The sequence below is a fragment of the Silurus meridionalis genome, chromosome 23 (assembly GCF_014805685.1).
Source record: "Silurus meridionalis isolate SWU-2019-XX chromosome 23, ASM1480568v1, whole genome shotgun sequence".
Classification (NCBI taxonomy): domain Eukaryota; kingdom Metazoa; phylum Chordata; class Actinopteri; order Siluriformes; family Siluridae; genus Silurus; species Silurus meridionalis.
In genome coordinates this window covers 4,399,859-4,427,423 of record NC_060906.1, presented here as the reverse complement: position 1 = coordinate 4,427,423, position 27,565 = coordinate 4,399,859, and the positions used below count along the sequence as shown (strand labels likewise).

The window sequence follows — 27,565 nt, the reverse complement described above, 5'->3', positions numbered from 1 at the left end:
CATTTTCCTTTTCTTTTTTTTCTCCCTCTCTCTTCCTGGATTTCCATGAACTTTTTTTGAAATGTGTTGCAGGTCTGAATGACAGGAAAGGATGTATATTTACAAATGAAGTTGACCAAACTAAACATGAAATATTTTGTGTTCATATTGTCTGCAATGAAATACAAGTCAAAGTAAATTTAGAAATCACTACTTTCTTTTTTTATTTGCGTTTTCCATACTGTCCCAACTTTTTCTGATTTGGGGTTGTAGTTTTCTAGTTTTTCCATTGCGGGACGATTTTACAGTCTTTAAAACGATTTGCATGAAAACTGAATACATAGAATCTATCGAGTCTCGCCATAAATAGAACATTATCCCTGCTGTGTTTTGGAATTTTGCTTGTACTTTTAAAATGTGCCCTTTAACTATTTCTTCCATTTTGTAAGAGGTTGGTAGAAAGTTTTTTGAAAAGAGTATTGCTACTCCTCCACTATTAGAGGACATCCAATCCAGTGTTGAATGCAGCACTAAGATTTAGTAAAACTAACAGCAAGATGAAGCCTTGGTCTGAAGCTAAAAACAGGTCATTAGTGATTTTAACTAGAGCAGTTTCTGTGCTATGATGGGACCTAAAACCTGACTGAAACTCTTCAAAGATATTGTTCTCTTGCAAGTGGGAACATAACTTTAGGGACGTGACCTAACAATAGTGAAGAGTTAATAATATTGAGAAGAGGCTCACCAGCTGCATGTAACACGTCCTTCAATAGATTAGTTGGAATGGGATCTAACTGACATGTTGTTGATTTAGCCTTTGTAATAACATTATACAACTCTTTCTGTCCTATACATGTAAAACAGTGTAGTTGTGGAGTTGTAGGTGAGATTGGATCAGGAGATGCATGTCAGGTTCCAGCTTACCTTTCATTTTGGCATTTACGAACCCACAGAATTTGACTGTATGATTTAAACAGATTAACATTTAAAACATAGAGATTAACCATGAGTTTAAACTGCACCTGTTTTAAGTAAGCAAAACACTTGTTCAACTTGCAGAGGATGGAACCAGGATTCCAGTGGCAATGATGATCCGCTGATGACGCTGCGTCTCACACCCTGTGATCTATTGGAGAACACAAGCAACCTGGAGGAGGTGAGGATCACACAGGTGGAAGAGAAAGAACATGCTGGTGGAGCCCATGAGTAATACAGAAGGGCAGGTAAAGTGGATGAGCACTGCAGAGGAGCAGGTGGAGCAGATCAGCACTATGGAGGAACAAGGTGGAGCAGATCAGCACTATGTAGAAGCAGGTGGAGGGGATGAGCACTACAGAGGAGCAGGTGGAGCAGATCAGCACTATGGAGGAACAAGGTGGAGCAGATCAGCACTATGTAGAAGCAGGTGGAGGATGAGCACTACAGAGGAGCAGGTGGAGCAGATCAGCACTATGGAGGAACAAGGTGGAGCAGATCAGCACTATGTAGAAGCAGGTGGAGGATGAGCACTACAGAGGAGCAGGTGGAGCAGATCAGCACTATGGAGGAACAAGGTGGAGCAGATCAGCACTATGGAGGAACAAGGTGGAGCAGATCAGCACTATGGAGGAACAAGGTGGAGCAGATCAGCACTATGGAGGAACAAGGTGGAGCAGATCAACACTATTTTAAAAATATTATTTTAAGGTTTTGGAAATCAAATATTGCCAAAAGAAATAAGTAAATGTCACAAACCAGAAATATTTATGAGATTAAATAATTAAGAGTAGCTCTGCCTTAATGATTGTTCTTCGTCATCATTTATGCTGATCAGAGGGGGAGGAGCCTTGAACAGAAAAAAAGATGCATGCCATTAGCAGTACTAAAAAGGAAAAAATAAATAAATGAAAACCCAAGCTGATGACTTTGTGAAAGCGATTTCCCTTAGTTCATCTGGTATAATTTAATACCATTTCTCTTTCTTGGTGTTAGTTTCTTTAAACTTTTTTTTGTGCTAAGACAACCTTATTGAGTTATGGCTTGTGTATTGTTCAGTCTTTTGTGACGTCAGACATTTTAACATCATACTGTGGATAATTCCTCTGAAATGTTTAAACATCTAAGTGAAGTGATAAATTAACAGTTGATTCGCATAGTTGTTTGTTTTTCCTTCCTTGTTCCCTCTTCCCAACTTGTTTGACATCTCTCTTGATGCTGGATGAGGAGTTCTCGGAGCTCTGGAATTAGACTCGTTTCTACCATCAGCTAGGAGCTCAACATTGGTGGAGACTGGCGAGCCCCTTGTTTCCTCTGAACCTGGATCATTTTCTGTTCTTCATCTGTGTGCTAGAACCATAAGTGCACCATTTTCCTTTTCTTTTTTTTCTCCCTCTCTCTTCCTGGATTTCCATGAACTTTTTTTGAAATGTGTTGCAGGTCTGAATGACAGGAAAGGATGTATATTTACAAATGAAGTTGACCAAACTAAACATGAAATATTTTGTGTTCATATTGTCTGCAATGAAATACAAGTCAAAGTAAATTTAGAAATCACTACTTTCTTTTTTTATTTGCGTTTTCCATACTGTCCCAACTTTTTCTGATTTGGGGTTGTAGTTTTCTAGTTTTTCCATTGCGGGACGATTTTACAGTCTTTAAAACGATTTGCATGAAAACTGAATACATAGAATCTATCGAGTCTCGCCATAAATAGAACATTATCCCTGCTGTGTTTTGGAATTTTGCTTGTACTTTTAAAATGTGCCCTTTAACTATTTCTTCCATTTTGTAAGAGGTTGGTAGAAAGTTTTTTGAAAAGAGTATTGCTACTCCTCCACTATTAGAGGACATCCAATCCAGTGTTGAATGCAGCACTAAGGTCTAGTAAAACCAACAGCAAGATGAAGCCTTGGTCTGAAGCTAAAAACAGGTCATTAGTGATTTTAACTAGAGCAGTTTCTGTGCTATGATGGGGCCGAAAACCTGACTGAAACTCTTCAAAGATATTGTTCTCTTGCAAGTGGGAACATAACTTTAGGGACGTGACCTAACGATAGTGAGGAGTTAATAATATTGAGAAGAGGCTCACCAGCTGTATGTAACACGTCCTTCAATAGATTAGTTGGAATGGGATCTAACTGACATGTTGTTGATTTAGCTTTGTAATAACATTATACAGCTCTTTCTGTCCTGTACATGTAAAACAGTGTAGTTGTGGAGTTGTAGGTGAGATTGGATCAGGAGATGCTGTCAGTGGTTGGACCGCCACAATTGTTTTTCTAATGTTATCTATTTTTTCAGTGAGGAAATTCATAAAGTCCTCACTACTAAACTGTGATGGAACACATTTTTCAGATACCTAATTGTTGTTAACTGAGCTACTGTACTGAAAAGGAGGCGAAACCTTGTCACTCAGAACAATGGCCGCTTTAGAACGAGGGCGTCCTGGTGCGCTTTCACATTTACCCTAAGTACCGAATTATCTGGTTAAAACCGAGTTTGTCTACACGAGAGAAACATTTGGACTCACCCTGTTGTCAAAATCCCCAACCCATGCGAGTAACATGCAAGTTACCTTTAAAACAAAACAAACAGAGAACGTTTTTAACAGCGTTGCTCCATCCGTCACAAATCACAATCGAAACGTCGTCGACATGGTTCAGTCTAAACATTTCTGACTTCTCCGCCAGGCGTCCAGATTACGATATGTCTTTACCGCTTTTCTCATGTTCACACACTCGGTCTGAAACAGATAATAATACAAGTCTGGATACGGTGCTTTAGGTAATCGTTTAATGTTCTCCTCAGTGTCTGATTTAAGAGCTCCGGTGATTCCACGGTATCATCTAATTTTAGTTTTTATAAGTATCCCAATTGCTCTGTTTTATCTAAACTTAAAAAGTATGTTAGTCATTGTGTTTTAACAGCTCAGTGCTTTAAAAAAGGTGCTAAAATAAATACTTTAGGAGTCGACATGCACAGTATCATCAACACTTTTATTATTGTTTACTTCATTGAAATGGTCAATATGACATCACAGGGCGGAATCACTGGTCACCTAAGGACATTTCAGAGATTCACCCTCACCACATACATACTGTATGGACCCCATACCCTTATTTATCACACAGCTATTTATTGTAAATAGGCTTCTGGACTTCTGGTTAGATGCTAACTGCATTTCATTGGCTCGGTACATGTACCTTGCACCTTGAAAAACTGAACAAAGTTTACTTTTAAAATGACTGTGATACTCAGCTCCTTCTAGACATTTACTGGTGTGGTTACAAATATGGTGAGGTCAAGAGAATGGTCCAGGAAGACAAGAGAACAGGTGATTACTCTTCACAGGAAGGGCAATGGCTATAAGAAGATTGCAAAGATGTTAAACATACCAAAAGACACCATAGGAAGCATCATTCGCAAATTCAAGGCAAAGGGCACTGTTGAAACGCTACCTGGTCGTGGCAGAAAGAAGATGCTGACTTCGACTGCTGTGCGCTACCGGAAGCGTAGAGTGGAGAAAAGTCCCTGTGTGACTGCTGAGGAACTGAGAAAAGATTTGTCAGATGTGGGTACTGAAGTTTCTGCTCAGACAATACGGCGCACCCTGCGTAATGAAGGCCTCCATGCCAGAACTCCCAGGCGCCAGCACCCCCTTGCTGTCCCCAAAGAATAAGAAGAGTCGACTGCAGTATGCCAAAAGTCATGTGGACAAACCACAGAGGTTTTGGGATAGTGTTCTGTGGACTGATGAAACAAAATTAGAACTGTTTGGGCCCATGGATCAACGCTATGTTTGGAGGAAGAAGAACAAGGCCTATGAAGAAAAGAACATGCTGGTGGAGCCCATGAGTAATACAGAAGGGCAGGTAAAGTGGATGAGCACTGCAGAGGAGCAGGTGGAGCAGATCAGCACTATGGAGGAACAAGGTGGAGCAGATCAGCACTATGTAGAAGCAGGTGGAGGATGAGCACTACAGAGGAGCAGGTGGAGCAGATCAGCACTATGTAGAAGCAGGTGGAGGATGAGCACTACAGAGGAGCAGGTGGAGCAGATCAGCACTATGGAGGAACAAGGTGGAGCAGATCAACACTATTTTAAAAATATTATTTTAAGGTTTTGGAAATCAAATATTGCCAAAAGAAATAAGTAAATGTCACAAACTTGACATCTCTCCTTGATGCTGGATGAGGAGTTCTCGGAGCTCTGGAATTAGACTCGTTTCTACCATCAGCTAGGAGCTCAACATTGGTGGAGACTGGCGAGCCCCTTGTTTCCTCTGAACCTGGATCATTTTCTGTTCTTCATCTGTGTGCTAGAACCATAAGTGCACCATTTTCCTTTTCTTTTTTCTCCTCTCTCTTCCTGGATTTCCATGAACTTTTTTTGAAATGTGTTGCAGGTCTGAATGACAGGAAAGGATGTATATTTACAAATGAAGTTGACCAAACTAAACATGAAATATTTTGTGTTCATATTGTCTGCAATGAAATACAAGTCAAAGTAAATTTAGAAATCACTACTTTCTTTTTTTATTTGCGTTTTCCATACTGTCCCAACTTTTTCTGATTTGGGGTTGTAGTTTTCTAGTTTTTCCATTGCGGGACGATTTTACAGTCTTTAAAACGATTTGCATGAAAACTGAATACATAGAATCTATCGAGTCTCGCCATAAATAGAACATTATCCCTGCTGTGTTTTGGAATTTTGCTTGTACTTTTAAAATGTGCCCTTTAACTATTTCTTCCATTTTGTAAGAGGTTGGTAGAAAGTTTTTTGAAAAGAGTATTGCTACTCCTCCACTATTAGAGGACATCCAATCCAGTGTTGAATGCAGCACTAAGATTTAGTAAAACTAACAGCAAGATGAAGCCTTGGTCTGAAGCTAAAAACAGGTCATTAGTGATTTTAACTAGAGCAGTTTCTGTGCTATGATGGGACCTAAAACCTGACTGAAACTCTTCAAAGATATTGTTCTCTTGCAAGTGGGAACATAACTTTAGGGACGTGACCTAACAATAGTGAAGAGTTAATAATATTGAGAAGAGGCTCACCAGCTGCATGTAACACGTCCTTCAATAGATTAGTTGGAATGGGATCTAACTGACATGTTGTTGATTTAGCCTTTGTAATAACATTATACAACTCTTTCTGTCCTATACATGTAAAACAGTGTAGTTGTGGAGTTGTAGGTGAGATTGGATCAGGAGATGCTGTCAGTGGTTGGACCGCCACAATTGTTTTTCTAATGTTATCTATTTTTTCAGTGAGGAAATTCATAAAGTCCTCACTACTAAACTGTGATGGAACACAATATCACTGTTCTGCACACGCGTTCAAGGTTCTAGGCGCTTTCTCAAGTTCTCGTTCTCTTCTCACTGCATGTTGTTTTTGTGTTGTTTTGTCATGTTGTTTTCTCAATACTAAACTGTGATGGAACACATTTTTTAGATACCTAATTGTTGTTAACTGAGCTACTGTACTGAAAAGGAGGCGAAACCTTGTCACTCAGAACAATGGCCGCTTTAGAACGAGGGCGTCCTGGTGCGCTTTCACATTTACCCTAAGTACCGAATCATCTGGTTAAAACCGAGTTTGTCTACACGAGAGAAACTTTTGGACTCACCCTGTTGTCAAAATCCCCCAACCCATGCGAGTAGAATGCAAGTTACCTTTAAAACTAAACAAACAGAGAACGTTTTTAACAACGTTGCTCCATCCGTCACAAATCACAATCGAAACGTCGTCGACATGGTTCAGTCTAAACATTTCTGACTTCTCCACCAGGCGTCCAGATTACAATATGTCTTTACCGCTTTTCTCATGTTCACACACTCGGTCTGAAACAGATAATAATACAAGTCTGGATACGGTGCTTTAGGTAATCCTTTAATGTTCTCCTCAGTGTCTGATTTAAGAGCTCCGGTGATTCCACAGTATCATCTAATTTTAGTTTTTATAAGTATCCCAATTGCTCTGTTTTATTTAAACTTAAAATGTATGTTAGTCATTGTGTTTTAACTGCTCAATGCTTTAAAAAAGGTGCTAAAATAAATACTTTAGGAGTGAACATGCACAGTATCATCAACACTTTTATTATTGTTTACTTCATTGAACTGGTCAATATGACATTACAGGGCGGAATCACTGGTCACCTAAGGACATTTCAGAGATTCACCCTCACCCCATACATACTGTATAGACCCTATACCCTTATTTATCACACAGCTATTTATTGTAAATAGGCTTCTGGACTTCTGGTTAGATGCTAACTGCATTTCATTGGCTCGGTACATGTACCTTGCACAAGCTTGCAAAATGATACATGATTCTATATACATATACATGTTCAGGTAGAGTAATTAACAGTGGGCTGATCAGTAATTAGAGCATAAAATTTAAAGATCAGGTCAGTGATACCAAGCAGGAGGTGATCAGATCAAATGCAGAGAAAAACTGAACAAAGTTTACCTTTAAAAATGACTCATGAAAATGTGACCGAATGGAAAACAGATCATCAGGCTGCAATCTTTTTTTGGTTCTTCAAACAAACGAATCAAAGCTAAAATGAATGTAACTATTGATATTTCCCAACCACGTGTGCTCAAAAGTCATATATTACTGTGTTATTTACTACTACTTTTGGTTTTGGAACTCATATCCAGTTGAGGTCTTTAACGCCTCTGCACTTGTAATGGTTCACCCAGACCTGAAGAACTGATCAAATACGCTCGCTTCAAGGATGCACACAGATACACTGCTCACGTGAGAAAAGTGTACGAGAGAGACACAGAGTTTTTTGGTTTGGAGTAGATTGAGGAAAACCTCTACCTGGCTTTTGGAAAATTCGAGGAGAAACAAAAAAGAGATGATTTCTGGCTAAAATCTCAGTCAGCTTGAACAGTTAGGTTGATATACATATACACACAGACACTCACTCACACACACACACACACCCCCCCACATATTATAATGACAGCAGATATAATAATTGTAACTTTTCACATTTTTTGTACATTTATTGTGTTTTGATTTCAGCTATACAGCGAGTTCTACACACACACTAAAGCCCTATTCAGACAGGACTAGTTTGTTGTAATCAAATTTTCTTTACATTACAGTTACAATTGTTATTACAATTTCTTTTTTTGTTCCTGTTTCTTTATTACTACTGTTATATTTGTAATTGTTGTAATTTAATCATTAACATGTTCATTTGAAGGCGTTTTGCTTTGAAGCGTAACTAAAATGTGCGTGGTTAAATGCTGGGTTACTTTGTCCATAAAGGAGAGTGATGCACAGATACACAGAATTGTGCTGCACAGACTACAGTATGTGTACAGCAGTTCTCTGAAAAGAGATTATCAAGACACAGCACATGCTGACAGGAAAGTCCCAGTGATGCACAATATGAATGCTGTCTCCTATACATTTGGCCAGCTACACACACACACACACACACACACACACACACACACACACATAAACATATATAGGGTTGCACAAGCCAGTGCACTCTTAGCGGCGGTCCCAAGCCCGGGTAAATGGGGAGGGTTGCGTAAGGAAGTGCATCCTTCCAAATCAAATATCTGGATCACGAAAGAGAAATTCATACCGGATCGATCGAGGCCCTGGTTACCAACGACCCCCACAGGTATCGTTAGCCTACAGGGTACCAGTGGAAATTAGGCTACTGTTGGCCAAAGGAGGAGAAGGAGAGGAGGAAGACGTCTACAGAGACAGCAGGAAAAGGAGAAGTGGAGGAGAGTGGAGGTTCTGGTGGGAACTTTTACAGAACTTGTACAGATTGTACCAGGATCAACTACTAAGCATTTAGTGTTGAGTCGAGCTGCTTATGATGCTGGATCAATGGTGTTTTAAATTTAAGTCACAAATGTAGATTTACAACTTGTTTCCTTATGTTTACTAAATACATCAAAATTAAAGTTAAAGTTACAGGAGCCTCTTTAACACTTTACCGGTGTTTTTAACAGAAACTCGTACAAGTCCCAAATGACTCGATGTTAAAGTGCACATTGTAGGGTGATCAGGAAAGGCAGGGTTTTGTAGTGCACTAGTGTATGAACTAAATATGTGTTATTTATCTACATTTCTCTGTAAAAGGATTTTATTTTGTGTAGTGTCTCGTACACTATGTTAAGTGAACTACATAATGATGTGTAGGAGAATATTGGGGTTTATTTGAGGTAGAAATGAAAGAAAATGTGTAAATACTGCTGTGTTGAAGTGTGTGTGTGTGTGACTGATTTTCAGGTAAAGTCTGAACTGAGTTCTTTGAAGTGCACTAATCCAGGCTCACTCCGGCCTCATCATCTGATTATCTGTGGACAGACAATCTGCACAGTTAATGTTATAATAGGCCAAGCCAAACTAGCTACCTGCTTATGAGAAAAATAAACTGCTAGTCAGGGGAACACTGAATCCAGAACAGCGCATTAGAACTCTTTTGAAGGCCGGACTGAAGATTGAGTTTGTGCATTGCAGGATGACACACAGAGTGCAGGAGTTCTGTAAGGTCTGGGGGCAAGAGGGGGTTCTGTGTACTGCACCTGCATCATCGAAAATGATCATTTTTTACACAAGTGTAGATTTTCTGGACTGTGATTGGTCAGATCAGCACATTTTGGGGGAAATCGTGAAAACAAGAGTGCAAATCTTAAAGAATAATAGCAGCTTCAGTCAACTGTACAATGTTTTTACAAAAAAGGAATAAAAACAGTAACTTCTGATCAAAAAGACTTGGAGAAGGAGGCAAAACAAATGTAGAAGAGATTCTTCAACATTGAAAAAGAACAATGAAGATACATTTTGATAGAATCTGCTCAAGAGAAGGTTAATATCGTGAATATTCTCAGCGAAACTCGTTACAACATAATTCAACGCTGAACTACTTAAATCAACGTATCCTTCTCAGGTTGTGTGTCGTCAGGTGGATCGGAGCGGGTCTCCTGTTTGTTCTAGATCTGGTCTGGTGACTCCTTTCCTATTCTTGACGTTATTGGTGCTTGAAGGGCAGGTGCGACTTAAGCACCTAAACGACGCCCTTCTCCCACCTCACGAGGTCCAGCGACACCAGAGTTCCTATGTGAAGTGTTCTCACTTTCCCCGTCTCCCATCAACCCCTGTTCCGGGTCTGGCACTCGTTTGCTCTGGCTGGCGTGAATCCACGTGGCTCTCTCTGCGACATTCACAGCAGTCTGCGTTGTCAGGAGCACCTGGAAAGGTCCCAGCCACCGTCTGGTGTTCCGGCTCTTTCTTCTGAAGTACTTCACCGCTTCACTTCACCCGGTCTCCCGATTTCAGGTTATGTAGAGGCGTCTGCGCCGGTCCAGGAAGCGCCTCCTTCACCTGTTTGTGGGCGAAAGACAAAACAGAGGACGGTCTGATTTCAGTGGATATTGAGGTTTGCACTTGTGGTAGTCAGATTTTGGCGTGATATGAACCAGTGATCTTTAATTAAACCCACATCATGTTTCCTTTGTGCCCACAATTCCTAAGGAACTGTCTGTAACCGTGAGCCATCAATTAACATTTAGGTAAAAACACGGTGTAATGAACGACACATTTGGTAGAATAATTCCGATCTAGCGGGATCATTTCCACGACCCCCTCGTAACTGGAACAATCCAGTTTAAGGAGATTGTGTAAGTGTTTGATCTTTAAAAACTGTTTGATCCTCATCATGTGAAAATGTTACAGTTTAATGAAGTACTATTGTGTAAACTGTTAACTTCTGGACCGTCGCACTGGATCTGTTCTGGTGGGACTCACGAGTATCAGGTTGTACAAACAGTTCACTCGTGACCTACGTGACCTCTGTACCGGTCTATAACAGTAAAGTCTTAACACAGTAACATTTATCAAAATAATCACCACACACACACACACACACACACACACACACACACACACACACACACAGTACCCCGGCTGACCCACCACCTCACACTCTCCCCCTCTTTAATTTATTTTTACATATGAACATTTAAAAAAATAAGATACAATTTTCAAACACACACACACACACACACACACACACACAGGGATGTTTAAAAAGCACATACAATCTTATAGTCAGGTCCACAAACTTTTGTCCATAGAGTGTATTTAACATTAGCATGTCAGGATACTGTACTGGGTGAACCCCCCTTCACATACTGTAGTCATGACAACAGGTTCTTTTACAACTATGTCATGTGATCATCAATGCAGCAGTTAAAACAAGTTGAAACTGATTCTCTCTATAGAGTCTGTAAACACAATGATAATCACTGCAATGCCGCTAGCGCCGTTAGCATCGCGTGCTAGCTGCTTTCTAACTGTACAACGAGCTGCCAAGAGCTTAAAAGACTAAAACAAACAAACCAAACTGATCCATGAGCTCAGAGAGAAGCATTTAAATAGCAATAATAACTTACCTTTCGATCAACAGCAGCTTCTGACAGATCCACATGTGTCTTCTCATGTGCAGAATCTACTTCCGGTCCAAACAGGAAATGAACGCGACGCTTCACTACATCTCTAATGAAGCATATGAATAAACGTATGAACGGGTTTATAAAAGAAAATAAAAATACAAATCTGTAATTTACTGTCACGAGTTAATGTGTGATTATGTTTACATTAATAGCTAAAATGCTAGTGAGCTAACACTGTTTAAATCACGTTTCTCTATTAAACAGCTTTCAAGTTATTTTGAAATTTAATTATACGATATTAAAAATATGTTTACTTCAGGATCACTATTTACATCACTAATTGATACATTACAGGAAATTATACCTAAATTATTTACTATTTACTCGCTGCCGCCAACTTGATTCAGCCAATCAATGAACGCTCTGATGATCAGGCCTCAAAATGGTCCAATCACAGCGTCGAACAGAAATTCGAAGTGCAGCGCATACGGTTAAAAAGTCAGACGCTGGTGTCTGGAGTTTTACTGAACCTTTTTATTAATATGACACACACACACACATATACATATATATATATATATATATATATATATATATATATATATATATATATATATATATATATATATATATATGTATCTCGATTATTGACATTATAATTTTTTTCACATATACACATATATCCAAATCACTATCTATTTTAAATGCTTATGTGACTACGAATAAAGTTCATCATACATTTTAAATAAACGGATTCAGTGAATGCATTGATTTCACAGAGATTAAAAATGACTAACAGGACAGACAATACACTTGTGAATGACCAATCAGATTTCAGCTGGTCCAGACAAGACGTGCTATAAATACATGCAGTTTGTACTGTAAGGGACTGTAAGATTTGCACCATGACCACGAGTCTGGATCATCAGAAGCTCGATCATCTTGAGACTGCGATCATATTTGTCAGTGTAACGGTGTGTAAAATAGTTATATGAATGCATAAATGGGGACAGCGCCATCTGTCTGCTGCGTGATGGCATTTAGCAGGTGAAATAGGGACCGCCTACAGCAGAGATAATGATACTGTGCTGTGGGTAAGTCGCATGTTTTCAGCAGCTGGAGAATTACATGTTAAATTGATTAAAAACACATACTTACTGCTTTATTGCTGATTTATTCTGCAATTAACTAATTGTGGAAGTGTTGATATGTGTTTGGCGTCGAATGTGGTGTTTTATATTGAGTTATTTTTAGTTTGTGTTACGAGACCTAATTATAATTGATTGTGCAGTGTCTTTGTTTTATGTAGAAGTTTTATTTTAATTATCCATGCGGGTTCTCTTATTTCTTGTTCTCCATTGTGCAGGAATGTTGTAAGATGTGTGGTATTAATGTGTTTAATGTTTTAACTAATTGTTTAAATTGAACTGTGTTCGCCGCTAGGTGGGGCTGTTTACCCTCCAATCCAATTTAATTCAATTGTTGAGTTTTTCACTCATTTGTGATCAATTCATTGAAAATGTCTATTGAAGCTGGGAATTGCAACATACACTATACGATCACAACACATAAAGATTTAATTCCTTTAAAAAGATTAAAAAAAGAAAGAATTGTTTTAAATAAAAGCAGATATAATGAGACTATGCTGTGGAAGTTTCTTTTAATTCTCTTATTTCCTGTTCTCCATTGTGCAGCTCAGCAGAAAGGACTGCCCGGGAAAGACCGTCACACCAGCACACAGGCTAGATGAGAATCTGTTCCTGGACTGTGACATTATCTGGGATGGAGAAGGAGGGAAAAGATGGGAGCACCTGTTGCCGCTTCTCCATGAGAAACGAGCAGCCACTGACTACGACCCAAATGTGATGATTATTCACCTCGGCGGGAACAGCATCGAACATCCTGGTACTAACAGGGTGGATCTGATGTGCCGGATGAAGCCAGACATCAGAGAGTTATTCCCAACACCAAAATCATGTTCTCAGACATCCTTCCTCATCGGGACTGGAGGCACCAGACCGCGATGTCCGAGTACATGACAGAACTGTGTATGCAATGCATTTGGCATCGTGGAATTGGTCTCCAGTAATTGGACCAGGATGGAGGGCACCTAAATGTAGATGGGAATATAGTGTTGGAATACAATTTTTATAATGCACTGGCCGTCGAGTTTAACAGTTAAAAATATTCTCCCATGATAACCTCCAGACCACAAAGGCTCTTTTAAGAGCCACCAACTCGTCCAATGTACGTGCGTTTCCCGATGATGCTGCACCACAGCTTTCTCACACCAAAGGCTCTTTTAAAACCACAAACTATTCTCACATAAGAGCTTTTTTACTGTGCAGCAGCAGCAGCAAGCTTACAGGTTGCATCAGCGCACGTGGGAGGAGGTGTAGCCGGAGTAGGAGAGCAGACCCAGGTAAAAAACTCTAGAATGCATTCAAAATATACTTATTAAAAAGTTTAGTAGTAGTTATTGTGTAGTAAATATATACTTATTTGCACTGTTAAGAAATGTGCTGAAACACACTAATACTTTTGACACTTTAGTGTATTTACAGAAAGCATACATATTTTACTCTTACTTAAAATATGCTTTTAAATCCACTTTCACATCCAGAGTAGCAAAATCCCATGATGATATTTTAATGTTTTTGGTGACTACTTTTAGAATCTTGACCTGGGCATGTTGGGAGTTGTTTTAAATGTCCACCACTTGTAGACTATTTTGCAGACAGTGGAATGGCTAATAAAAATTCTTTATAGATCTTTTTAAATCACTTCACAGACTCATAAGCCGTACCAGTGTTCTTTCTAAAGGCCTCAGACAGCTCTTTCAATTTCATCATGGTGTTCACTTTCACTTTAAAAATCAGGAGCACAACAAACTAAATGTCTGAGTGTCAAATAGGACAAGCCTCTTTCAATAAAATTGAATAACGATGTTCTAAACGTGTCCAGGTGTAATAAACCTGTGTGTGATTTTAGCTATTTTAGGTGTGAATTAATGTGGGGATGTTCTCATTTATTCCTCACCAGAAATGCTTTTTTTTTAAGTACATTTTACAGAAAGTAAAAAAAATCTTTCTTTTAATTGTTTACTTTTAGTTTAGTTTGAATCTCTCAGTATTATTAAAATTGATATTAAATATAACGTCAATTTTTTCACATGACTGTTTATTGCAATATGTCTCTTATTTTATATATATTAAATATTATAGTAATAAAAACACGCTCCAGCCTGCTTTTTAAAAAGAAGGATCTTGAAAAACAAACTATTACAAAGTGTATTAATTCACTCACACATAAATAAATTATAAATATAAAATATACAAATGTACCAACTTATAATATTAAATATATTGAACAATCAACTTCTAATAAGCTCTTAACTAATAACTAATTGTAATGATATAACATTAACAAGTCAATTTGCCAAAAATACACAAGTGTAAAAATTACACAATTTAATACAATATCTTTTCACCTGACATATTTTAATATATTCTAGTTTATTAATACGCACTACAGTAAGTGTGAACAGTTATGATCAGTTATACAAAAGATAAGACTGGCAACAATTATAACTGGTACCATTTTCAGACTGAGCATATTTTATCAACATCAAAAAGTAATTAACAATTACCAAAATAAAAAATTGCAATTTGCAATTACTGCAACCATATCAGTCTGTTTCGAGGTTATTTAACAGAGCTATGACACATTTTTTCTGTAAACTCAATCATTACACATTTTCTTGTTAAAGCCTGTGGATGCACTGCATAGATAGTGTTGGATTCTTTAACCTCTTTAATAAACTTAGAGAATATTTGAAGGTCAGAATCTCTACAAAGCCGTCTTCCAGATCAGCAAAGCTCCTTAACCAAAACACAACTCATCTGTGCATTACAACCTACCAGGTTAAATGCTACAATGCTCAGAATCTTGCATATTGTGCCATCAGCTAACTCGACAACAGAGTTGTTTCGTTTTTGAAGCCTTGGGTTAGTTTCTGAGTGATAAAGCACACTGTTGATAATAAAAAGCTTATAACACAAGTACTGCTGTACCCTGACACCAAAAAGGTCCTCTATAGCGATCTTGTGATGTACTGGAATGGTCATTGGATGCGGATTGCTAAAAACCCTAACGTTCTCTGACAGTTGTGATGATTTATCTGTCTCTTGCTTGCTGTTCTTGCTGTTATTTGACCGTGTCTTTGGCATTCTTCATATACTTGTCAGCCTTGTTTGTAAGGTCTCTCCATTTGAGGAATTTCTTTGTAATCTGTTCCATTAAACAACTTTAAAAGTGTGCCATTAAAAGACTTAAATGAAAAATGTGGATGTGGCCCACAGAGGTCCCCAGTTTCTCACACTTTGAGAATTGAATGAATTTTCATAGTAGCAACATTTAAATTTACCAATTTACCAACAACCCCCACAGGTATCGTTAGCCTACAGGGTACCGGTGGAAACTGGGCTACTGTTGGCTGAAGGAGGAGAAGGAGAGCAGGAAGACGTCTACAGAGACAGCAGGGAAAGGAGCAGTGGAGGAGAGTGGAGGAGAAGGAGAGGAGGAAGACGTCTACAGAGACAGCAGGGAAAGGAGCAGTGGAGGAGAGTGGAGGAGAAGGAGAGGAGGAAGACGTCTACAGAGACAGCAGGGAAAGGAGAAGTGGAGGAGAAGGAGAGGAGGAAGACGTCTACAGAGACAGCAGGGAAAGGAGAAGTGGAGGAAAGGTGGCGGTTCAGGTGGGAACTTTAAATGTTGGTACTATGAAAATTCAGGAGTCCCAATACTCTTGTACAGATTGTACCAGGATCAACTACTAAGCATTTAGTGTTGAGTCGAGCTGCTTATGATGCTGGATCAATGGTGTTTTAAATTTAAGTCATAAATGTAGATTTACAACTTGTTTCCTTATGTTTACTAAATACATAAAAATTAAAGTTAATTAAAGTTTCAGGAGCCTCTTTAACGCTGTACCGGCGTTTTTAACAGAAACTCGTATAGCCAATCACAGCGCTTGTGGGCGGGGCCTATTTTTGTCTAGCATTTGGCGAAAGAAATTACTTTCAGAGGTAATCATCTTCTCACAAGGTGAGTCTGGTGATACTGATCTTTTTTATCTCACATTTCTTTAAGATTCCAGAGTTAATATGAATTTTTGACCCTTAGCCGCTGTTTTCGGCTTTTTTTGGCAAATTGATGTTTTCATTCGCTGATACCTGCACATGTGTTTCAGCTAGTGGGATTATTTTTTGCAAGAAAATGAATTCTGCAAAAAAAAAAAAAAAATTATTTTGAAAAATGATGCATCAGCAGTTTTCAATGTAGAAAAAATGCACCACCTTGTGATGTTCTGGCTAAAAAAAAAGCCACTAAGTTTAAGTGCTGTAAAAATATACAGAGACAGTTAGTCAACTGTTAGTCAACCTCAGTTCTGATCAAAACTACAAAAAAAATGTTTAATCCAGGATTTTTAATTGCCAATTAAATTAGTGACGTGGAAATGGAAAAAACACACAAATTTGATATAAAATGTAATTGTAAACTGGATTTTTTTTACCATTTATCACAGGCTTGGGTGTGTCAAAGATTGGAGAAAAACTGACTTTTATGCATGGTTAGTTTTTTTGCAGCATCAGTTTAAATTATTTTGATGATTTTCCCCCATTGACTCCCATTATAACAACATTTTTTTAATTTATATTTTTTATATATTATATATTCATGCGTTCTTAAAAGTTATTAGTGCCCCCTGCAGGAAAGATGTTACATTTGCGTTTTTTACTGTTGCCCATTAGGTGGGGGCCAAGAGACCATGATATAGAGCTGTTCATAGAAAGTGTAGCAGCCCGGTTGAAATAAAGTTGACTCTTGCACTGATGTTGGCGTTTGACTCTTCCTGTTTTATTTTTTCTTATAATGCACCGTATTACACTTTAAAACACCCCTTAGTTGCATCCACAATTCCCTTTTTATTTGAGTCCACAACAACACCGTAAGAGCTTTGTGCCTCCTTCAACCAGGTACTAAAATAAAAGAAGGCCAAAAACACAAAAATAACCAAAATAAACCGTATGCTACACTAATCAGGCAAATATAACTACTCTAAATTACTTTTTGCTGCTTTAACTTTATATTTAAACATTTTGACTCCGTAACCGTGTTGCTTCTTCTCTCCGTGCATGAGCGATCTCCACATGTGCCCGATTTTTCATGTATGCGTGATCTTTGCGGCAGTCCGTCTAGCGTCATTTCAAAATAAAAGTCTCTATAGGCTTAATAACTTTAATTGCCGATATTAAATTTGCAAACCAGAATAAACACATAATATTTAGAAAACTTAAACTTATGTTCAGTATAGTGCATGTAGAGAATATAGAGCGTATTTAAAACTACTCAAATAATTGTGGGTTATTTACACTCCCACCAAAATCACGAGTGACTCTAATCTCAAACTTGAATCACGAGTGATTTTCAAAATAAATTAACCATTACTTAGCCTAGATGAAAGTAAAACAAAGAACTAATCATCTATTATAAACTGCTTAGCTTAAAGGATACATGAAGTTGTTTAAGCTGCCTCTAGCAGCAGGACTAACTTCTGCACTGGGCGCTCGACTACTGATGGTTTGCTCAGACGTTTTCCATCCTTTCCCAGCCTTCTGTCTCCAAAGCGTATTTTTACTCTTCTCACTAGATTATCCTTGCTAACCACAGTCTCAATAACTTTTGCCATACGCCACTCATTTCTAGGCAAGTCTTCTGCTTTCTCCAACACTATATCTCCAACTTGCATGTTCCTCTTGGGGGTTAGCCAGCATTGTCTGGTTGCGATGTTAGACAAGTACTCCTTTCTCCAACGGCTCCAGAACTGTTCCGCTAAGTACTGGATATAGCGCCATCTCTTGCGAGCATACAGGTCTTCTCTGACAAATTTGCCAGGGGGTGGTAAAGCTTGGGCAGATTTCAAAGTGAGCAGATGGTTTGGGGTTAGGGGTTCAGGACTTTTAGGATCATTTAGATTGTCTATTGTCAGCGGTCTGCTATTTACAATTGCCATAGCTTCGTAAAAGAAGGTCCGTAGACAGGAATCATCCAGTCTTCCAGAAGATAAGGACAGAGTGGAATGAAGGACGCTTCTTACGGTCCTAATCTGTCTCTCCCAAACTCCTCCGGTGTGACTTGCATGAGGTGCGTTAAAGACAAAGTCACACTGCCTTTCTGCCAAGAATGCCACCAGACGGTTGTTGTCAATCTCCCTTAAAGCCTTTGCAAACTCGTTCTTGGCTCCAATAGAGTTACTTCCTTGGTCACGCTTTATCTGACGAACTGCTCCTCTGATGGCGATGAAACATCTCAGACTATTAATAAAGGAGTCCGTGGACATATCATCCAGCATCTCAATGTGGATGGCTCTGCAACAGAAACAGGTGAGGAGAAGTCCGTACCTCTTGCATGATCTACGCCCTTGTTTTGTGAAGAAAGGGCCGAAACAGTCCATTCCACAGTACGTGAATGGCGGGGATGGATCTATGCGCTCTGAGGGCAGATCTGCCATTTTTTGATGTTCTGTGGGTCTGCGGTGTTTACGACATTTTATACAATGTTGCACAAAAGAAGCTACAGTCCTGTTTACTCCTGGAATCCAGAATCCTCTTGATCTGATCTCATTGATAGTTAAGCCTTTACCTTGATGTCCAGTTTTTTTATGACAATCAGCAATTAGGAGTTTTGTTAGGTAATGTTCCTTTGGAAGGATCACCGGATGTTTGACAGAGTGTGAAACAGAAGCATTGCAGAGTCTTCCTCCCACCTTAAGCAATCCATCATGATCCACAAAGGCATCAAGATAGTGTAGCCTGTTACTGCAAGGTAGTGTCTTGCCCTTACTCAACAATGCTATCTCCTCTGGATATGTCTGACTCTGCAAGTCTTTGATAACAGTGCGCTTAGCATCCTCACACTCCGCTACTGTACTGTGATCACTTGACTTGTCCTTTCTCACTCTACGAAGTAGGCGTGCCACTGCTTGGGTGACTTTGGACCATGAAGATAACCTTGTGAGTCGGTCAGATAAACAGGTGTCCCCTACTGTATAGGTATTCAGTGATGTAGCCTTTTTGACCTCTGGATCTCCAATTTGAAGTTGAGGGTTAACATACACAGGAGGAGGTATATGTCTTTGCCATAAGATGTTGGGTCCAGTGAACCAGCAGGAAGTGACAAGATCATCAATACTTAGGCCTTGTGATGCATAATCGGCTGGATTCTCATCCGAGGGAATATACCGCCACTGTTGAGGAGCGGAACTGTGATGAATTCTCTGAACTCGATTCGCAACAAATGTGTGAAAGCGACGAGCTTCGTTACTGATGTAACCCAGTACCACTTGGGAGTCAGTCCAGAAATATACATCTGCATCAGTAAGATTCATTTCTTCTTTCAGCACATCATTTACTGCAACTGACACAACTGCAGCAGTCAACTCTAACCGAAGAATTGTTGTGACTTTGAGTGGAGCTACCCTAGATTTAGCCATCAGCAAAGTACAATGGACATCACCTTGTTCGTTTTCGATTCGGAGGTATGAGCACTGGCCATACCCATTCGTACTGGCGTCCGAAAAGTTATGAATCTCTTTCCTTGTGATTTTTTCCAAATCTAGCAGGTTCAACACAACGAGGAACCTTGACCTTCACCAAGTTAGTGAGATCTGTCTTCCAGTGCTCCCACCTGGGCCGCAACACATCAGGTAAGGGATCGTCCCAGCCCATGTCATTTCTGCAGGTTTCTTGAAGAATAGCCTTTCCCTTCAGTACAAACGGCGAAAGAAACCCTAAGGGATCAAACAAGAAGGCCACAGTTGACAGTATACCTCTTCGGGTTGCTGGTTGGTCCTTAAAGTTAACACGAAATATGAAGTTGTCATCATCCGGATGCCAGTAAAGGCCTAAAGCTCTTTCCAAAGGCTCATTGGGGAGGGAAAGATCAACAGTCTTAACATCTGTTGCATGTTCAGAGGATGGTATGCTCTCTAAAACTGCCTTATTGTTAGAGACAAACTTATGCAGCCTCAAACCTCCCAGACTACAAAGATGACGTGCTTCTTGTGCCAACTGAATTCCTTTCTCTGCATTTTCAACACTGGAAACTCCATCATCCATGTAAAAATCTCGCATAATGAATTGTGAGCCTAGGGAATGTGAATGCTCACCCTCCTTTGCCAGATGCTTCAATCCAAAGTTGGCACACCCAGGGGATGACGAGGCACCAAAAAGATGTACTCTCATTCGAAAGGTTTGAGGTGGTAAGTTGACATCTCCATTTCTCCACCAAAGGAATCGTAAGTAGTCTCGATCTGCTTTGTCGACATGGAACTGGTGAAACATTCTTTCGATATCACACATCAAGGCAACTGGATGATGTCTGAACCTTAAAAGAATTCCAACCAGGCTATTCATCAGGTCAGGGCCTGTGAGCAAATGGTCATTTAGGCTGGCTCCCTTGTATCTGGCAGAACAGTCGAAGACTATGCGAATTTTCCCGGGCTTCTTTGAGTGATACACCCCGTGATGGGGGATGTACCATTTTTCTTCCTCCTTTCCTTCATCCAGGTCTCCTTCAGCATCTCCGTTTTCTATGATCTCCTCCATGAACTTCACATAATGTTCTTTATACACTTTATCCTTCTCTAATCTCCTCTTGAGATGTTGAAGTCTTACCACTGCAAGGGGTTTGTTATCTGGAAGGAAGGGTCTCTGCCTGAAAGGAAGTGGCATTTCTAAGTGATTGTCTTTGTTCATTTTGACGTTTTCTTCTAGTCTGTTCAGGAACACAATGTCCTCCTGAGACACTGCCTTTGTGTTTTCATTAGTGTCCTTGAAATCTGACTCTAGTAATTTAATAAGATCTGCTGGTGTAACAGAAGGAATTTCCTTGATAGATACTTTGTGACATATGTTAACACCACTTATTGACTCATGATTCTTCAACGAAGGGCCCACAATGCTCCATCCAAGATCCGTGCGAACAGCATATGGCTCGTTGTCTGCTCCAATGATCACTTCTCTGGGTGCTAGAGCTCTAGAACAGTTATATCCTATCAAGAGTCCAACCTCACAATCTTGAAGTGGGGGAATTTTATCTGTGAGAGCAGTGAGATGTTTCCAGTGTCTGGCAGTCTCATTGGTCGGGATGTGCGCATGGTCCACAGGGATACATTGCCTTGTGTATGCAGGAGGAAGGTCTAGAACGATTGTGGAATTAAAGCCTCTGACTCTGAGACCAGACACCCTTTCACTTGATGTTAATGAATCTCTTCCAACCATAGTAGTGAGCTTAAGAGTAACTGGAAATGAGTTTACCTTTAGAGTTTGACTTACTGCCTCTTCAATGAAGACCGAGTCACTTTGTGTGTCTAGAAGAGCATAGACAAGTTTCTCAGAGACCGGGTCTCTTTGTGAAGACAACCACACAGGTACAATCATTGAGGTGATGGTGGATGTACAACCAGATTCTACACTCAAAGACGTTGTTACAACTCTCTCAGGTGCATTTTCTGAGGCATGACTAGGGGAAGACTTCGACCTCATAACAAAGGTGTCATCATGCAGGCATGTAGGATGTCGTCTTCTGCATGTATCACATGTATGTCTGTAGCGATACTCTCTGGCACTATGACCAGGCTTCAGACATCCGTAGCACAGCTTATTGTCCTTAATGAACTGCCTTCGCTCTTCAAGAGATCTTACAGAGAATTTAGAACAATCATGAATTTGATGCTCTTCGCTTTGACAGAATAGACATGGTTTAATGACCTTACTAGACAACCTTGGATTCTCATGCTGTGTGACCATCTTTGTATGGAAGACATTGGCCTTATTCTTGCCAAGCTTAGGGTCGTGTCTCTCCTTGTTTGCTTCAGAGGTATGGAGGGCAGAGTAGGAAGTAATAGGGTTGCAAGCTACTTCAGCCTCTACTGAAACAAATCGGGCAAAGTCGTGAAAGGTTGGGAAATTTTGAGTCTCACTCAACGTTTGTGTGGCTTGACGATTCCAACGGGCAACCGCCCAATCTGGAAGTTTGCTGACAAGTTTTCTGTTCTCTTCACAATCATGCAATATATCCAGTCCCTTTACATGAGGCATAGCATCTGTACAAGCATTTAAGAAATCCGAGAAATTTCTGAGTCCTTCAGCGTCCTTGCCTTGTATCCTGGGCCAGCTTGAGAGTTTTTCTCTGAATGCTCTTTGTATGATGAATGGCTGTCCATAACGATCTTGCAGTCTTTTCCATGCATCTCGGTAGGCTTCCTCATCGTTTCTGTAAAGGATGCCTTCTAAAGTCTTACGAGCAGGACCAGCGACATACCTTTTCAAGTAATACAATTTATCTGCTGAAGGGATGTGCCTTTTGTCAATGAGTGATTGGAATGAAGTTTTCCACTCAATGAAATGAATGGGGTCACCACTGAAGATAGTAGGCTCTGGCATAGGAAGTCTGTTCAACATCATGCTATCTTGGACAGCCTGTGCTAGGTAAGATACATCAGCATTGGTAGGTGGTGATAACACCTTCTCATTCAGGATTGGCTTAACTGAGGTTGCGCGTGCAGGCTCTGGCATAGAAATGCTTACAGGTTGCTGCAGCTCACTGTTCTGATTAACAGAATGAATCGTTTCTTCTCTGTCATAAACTTCTAGTCTTGCTCTAGCTGCCTTTACCTCCCTTACTGCTTGTAATGTTCGCAACTCACTTTCTTCTGCATTAAGTTCTTGCCTTTGCTTCTCTTCTAGAAGTTGAATTCTTTTCCTTTGTTCCTTTTCCTCTATCATAGCAGCGTATTCTGCTTCCTTAGCTGCAAGCTCTGCCGCTGCTTCAATTTGTTTAGCTCTTAGCGCAGAGTTCCATGAAGATTGACTTACAGGTATACTCGGTTTGGAACTGATACGTGAAACTGTGGAGCCATAAACAGAGCGAGCATTATCTCGGACAAGCAGTTCACGAAGACGCCCCTTCACTGCTTCACTGTCAAAGTCTCCATCAACACCTGAGATCCTCTCATAAGCAATCTTTACAATGTCCCTTGTCACCGCATCGCAAGCATCAATCCGTCTTCTCATATCTGTGGAAGGAGTGACATCACTGCGGACCTTTATGTATGCATCCATTACATTGTCTCTTTCACTTTCCATTGTATCTACAAGCATTGCTAATTCACTCTCAGAGATGTCTGTTTTCATCTGCTCCCTTGCCTTTCGAGCCTCAGCCTTCCACTGCTCATATGTGCGGATAAGCCTGCTTTCTGCTTTTTGGGACTTCTCCATCTGATATGCAAGCATTTTTTCTGTTGGAATACGTTTGCGAACAGAATGGCGTATTTCATTTCCTTCTCCCTCTGAATGATCTTCTATCTCATCATCTACATCTTTACCTTGAGAAGGTTGCATTTTAACTGCTTTCATTTCCTTCACTGGAAAACATGGCTCTGATCCTTGGCTAGTCATCATTTACATCAGCATATAGAATCAATGAGATAAAGCTCTTACTGTAGCAGCCCGGTTGAAATAAAGTTGACTCTTGCACTGATGTTGGCGTTTGACTCTTCCTGTTTTATTTTTTCTTATAATGCACCGTATTACACTTTAAAACACCTTAGTTGCATCCACAATTCCCTTTTTATTTGAGTCCACAACAACACCGTAAGAGCTTTGTGCCTCCTTCAACCAGGTACTAAAATAAAAGAAGGCCAAAAACACAAAATAACCAAAATAAACCGTATGCTACACTAATCAGGCAAATATAACTACTCTAAATTACTTTTTGCTGCTTTAACTTTATATTTAAACATTTTGACTCCGTAACCGTTTTGATCGTGCATGAGCGATCTCCACATGTGCCCGATTTTTCATGTATGCGTGATCTTTGCGGCAGTCCGTCTAGCGTCATTTCAAAATAAAAGTCTCTATAGGCTTAATAACTTTAATTGCCGATATTAAATTTGCAAACCAGAATAAACACATAATATTTAGAAAACTTAAACTTATGTTCAGTATAGTGCATGTAGAGAATATAGAGCGTATTTAAAACTACTCAAATAATTGTGGGTTATTTACAGAAAGCTTAGTTTCTGGTATTCCTATTGAGATTATAGAATGTGTGTGTGTGTGTGTGTGTGTGTGTGTGTGTGTGTGTGTGAGAGAGAGAGAGAGAGAGAGTGACCTTTGTTCACTGATACATTTTTTTCAGTAAAAAAAATCTACTCCACATCACATTTATGAACATAATTTATAACAAAACAACTAGAAAATGCAACAAAAACATTCAAACTAACAACAACAAGAAAATGAAACAACATCCACAATAGAAAATAAAAGGAACAAAAGTTTTAAATACATGAATCAAGTGGATACATGTATTTTCTGTGTGTGTGTGTGTGTGCGTGTGTGTGTGTGTGTGTGTGTGTGTGTGTGTGTGTCTCTTTCTCTAGTGCTGCCAGCAGTCATTGCAGCAAATTACTTGGTGGTCCTTGCAGGCAAATTTGCCACATGTGACGCAAGTGCCGATGGTGCAGCACTTACAGGTTCCCCTCCGAACAACTTCTAAGCTGCTGCTGGTGCCTGCTGGTGCCTGAGGGGCAGCTACAGAGCACTGTAGCTCTCTTACAAAAGCAGCAGCAATTGGTGCACGGGGGAGGTGCCTTCTTCTCATTACTGCTGCTGCAACCATGAGGTTGCCCAACTCCTCCAAAAAAAGCCTCCTCCTGAAGTTTTTTTGGTGGTTCCAGGAGGGATTGATGGCCGTATAAATCACATAGGATTTGTTTATGGAAATGTCCACCATGTTAAAAAACAATGTTTGTGGCCACTGAGATGTTTTCCTCCTGCAGCTGTAGGTGCTGACAACCTACAAAGATACAAGAACAAGAAAACAATTAGTATAAACTTCATCTATACCTTTACTAAAACTAACAGCTTCATTCTAAAACTGCACATGACAATGACAATAATCATGCAAACATACTGTACATGCAAACACAAACTGTATCTCCTACATCTCTCTCTAACAAGCACATGAATTCAGTAAAAATGATCTGAAATAGGAAGTGGCACATACCTTGTCCAGATTGTCAACACCTCCTTAACAGCGGTTGTAGTCAGTGACTATTTCCGGTTTGGCTTCGGGTCCCTCAGTCACTGCTCCCTCACGGTATCTTGTACTTGAAGAAGCACACTTCTCCCCCGTTTGGAAATGTAGATAACTGCCACTGTGTTGCTGGTGAAAGCAAAGATGGAGGAGTTGTCACAAGTCACAGTGACTCCCTGGAGTCCTTCAGTCATCTCCCGGAGGACTCTCCTGCCCTGTCCCACCTCTGCAGCATCCCCGATCTTTCCAAGATAGGGCACACACCACCAGGGATTTGATGTGGCAACATCAGCGGTAATCCATAATTTGATCCATACCTGGCTGGTTTTTTGGGCATATACTGCTGAAATTGGCAGCGTCCTTTAAAAGGCACTAGCTGCTCATCTACCGTCACGTCTCTGCCAGGATTATATAAAATTTCCAGTCTATGAGCCCACAGATCCCATAGGGCTCGGATCGGGGCAAGTTTGTCGTCTCTGCGGCGAGCTTCTCTGCTCCTCTTGTCGTCAAAGCGGAGTGCTCTGCTGATTTGGTGGAATCTGCAGAGAGACATCGTGGCCCTAAAAATTGCCGGCCACTCCGATCATCCCACAGGCAGCATGTAGACTCATTTCTTGACGGGTAGACACCAGCCAAGATTAGCAGGCCCATGTAAGCTTTTATGTCCACGGAGTCCACATCGGTCCATTCTTTGATGGTGCGCCGCCCATTGAGGTTAGTCATGCTGACTATCAGTTCCATCATCTCGCTGGTGAAAAAAAGCTCAAAAGCAGATTGTAAATCATCTACCCTTGATATGGCATATCTTGTAGGGCCTGGAGTCACACCTCGAGCAGGCTGGAAGAAAGGAGCCGTCTCAGCATTATTTGAAATCCATTGCTGTCTGTTTCTCCCGATCCAACCCGGTCCAGGATCCTCAGAAACCTCCTCGCTTTCACTCAAGTAGTTGAGGACGTGGCTGGCTTGAAGTCTGGATCTGACCCTCTGGAGTCACGGCTCTCTGAAGATGAATCCTGCAGCTCGCTGGGGTCAGGCTGCATAACTTCATTTAATACTTCTTCAGAAGTAAAGGATCTCTTCATGGTGCTCGCTGCTCTTTTCATTTTGAAATGACCTGCAGGATGGAATGCAAGTGTTTAAATCCACTTACCTTGTTTTTGTTTAGTCTATACTTCTCATCAACAAAAGGCAGCAGGTGCATAAATCCACTTACCTTGTCTGAAAGGTCACCCTCTCTCTCTCACACACACATACAAACACACACACTGAAAATACATGTCTATATGTGATTTAGTTCCATCCATCTTTTACAACTTCTGTTCTTTTTATTTTATAGTTTGAATGTTCATAAATGGGATGTGGAGTAGTTTTTTTTACTGAAAAAAATGTATCAGTGAACAAAGGTCACCCTCTCTCTCTCTCACACACACTCACACACACATACTATAATCTTAATAAGAGAACCAGAAACTATGCTTTCTATCCACAGCTCTATATCATGGTGAAGCAATTAGAAAATGTTCTAATCGGAGTCAATGGGAAAAAAACAGCCACTAACAACAAATGAGGATGAAAATAATTCAAGCTGATGCTGGAGCAAAACTAACCATGCAGAAAAGTCAGTTTTTCTCCAGTCTTTGACACATCCAAGCCTGTGATAAATGGTCAAAAGAAATCCAGTTTATAATTTCATTTTATATAAAATATCAGTCATTTTGTGTGGTTTTTATTTCCATTTCTGTGACGTCACTAAATCAATTGGCAATTAAAAATAAAAAGTCCTGGAATAAAAAAATGTTTTTTGGTAGTTTAGATCAGAACTGATGTTGATTAACAGATTAGTGTGAAAAAAGTGGAAACAAATATTGATCTGTCATTTTTACAGCACTTAAACTTAGTGGCTTTTTTCAGCCCGAAAACAGATCAAGGATAAAAATAATTGATGCTGATGCTGCAAAAAAAACTAACCATGTATAAAAGTCAGTGTATAAAAGTCAGTCAGAAA

The 27,565-nt window shown here is 39.9% G+C and overlaps 1 protein-coding gene and 1 long non-coding RNA gene across 2 annotated transcripts in view; one reads left to right on the top strand and one right to left on the bottom strand.

Annotated features, from left to right (window-relative positions):
• Positions 1-27,565, top strand: part of LOC124377358 (NACHT, LRR and PYD domains-containing protein 12-like) — a 578,147-nt gene that overhangs the window by 479,903 nt on the left and 70,679 nt on the right.
• Positions 7,041-11,619, bottom strand: LOC124376893. The gene is made up of 2 exons (XR_006923974.1): positions 11,401-11,619; positions 7,041-10,330 (listed from the first exon to the last, which is right to left on the bottom strand). It is a non-coding gene; the product is annotated as an uncharacterized LOC124376893 (long non-coding RNA).